Genomic DNA, 544 nt, shown 5'->3' with positions numbered 1-544 from the left:
ATCACCGGAGTCCAGCAGGTCGTGGCTGCAGTGGCCGGGAGTGGCCACTGCACGCCAGTCTGGGCGACAGAGTGAGACTCCAACTCAAAAAAAAAAAATTTATTAAATCCTTATCCTTGCCTCAAGCTAAAAGTAGAGGTGACAATTCCCCTAAAAAGACAAGAAGACCTAGAAGAAAATAATGAGTATTCTGCTACTTAAGTGGATCCTAATCATTAGGCACAAGCCAAGAAATGTTCAGGATCGATGGCAAGCAGATAGGAACTAGAAGGACTGCGTTACATAGACAACAGAGTTCAGAGGAAAACACAGGAAAAAGAGATTTCCCGTTTCACACACAATCAATCTCTCTCTCTCTCTCTCCCCCCCTTCTCTGTCTCCGTGTCTCTCTGTCTCTATCTCCCCGTCTCTTCTCTTCTCTCTCCCCCCCATTTCTCTTCTTCAAAGGGAGCAGATAAGAAAAAGAAGGAAAAAGACAGAGAATATAAGAAGCAGTTAGAGCCGGGCTCGGTGGCTCAGCCTGTAATCCCGCGCCTTTGGGAGG

At 46.7% G+C, this 544-nt stretch overlaps 1 protein-coding gene across 3 annotated transcripts in view; it reads right to left on the bottom strand.

Moving 5' to 3' along the window:
• The window catches only part of ABHD12B (abhydrolase domain containing 12B), a 34246-nt gene that overhangs the window by 25668 nt on the left and 8034 nt on the right, over positions 1-544 (bottom strand). The gene's annotated exons all lie outside the window — the stretch shown is intronic.

This window comes from Carlito syrichta, unplaced genomic scaffold (genome assembly GCF_000164805.1).
Source record: "Carlito syrichta isolate Samal-C Ts95f unplaced genomic scaffold, Tarsius_syrichta-2.0.1 Scaffold302918, whole genome shotgun sequence".
Taxonomy (NCBI): Eukaryota; Metazoa; Chordata; class Mammalia; order Primates; family Tarsiidae; genus Carlito; species Carlito syrichta.
The sequence above is the reverse complement of the archived record's forward strand: the minus strand, read 5'-3'. Positions and strand labels throughout refer to the sequence as shown.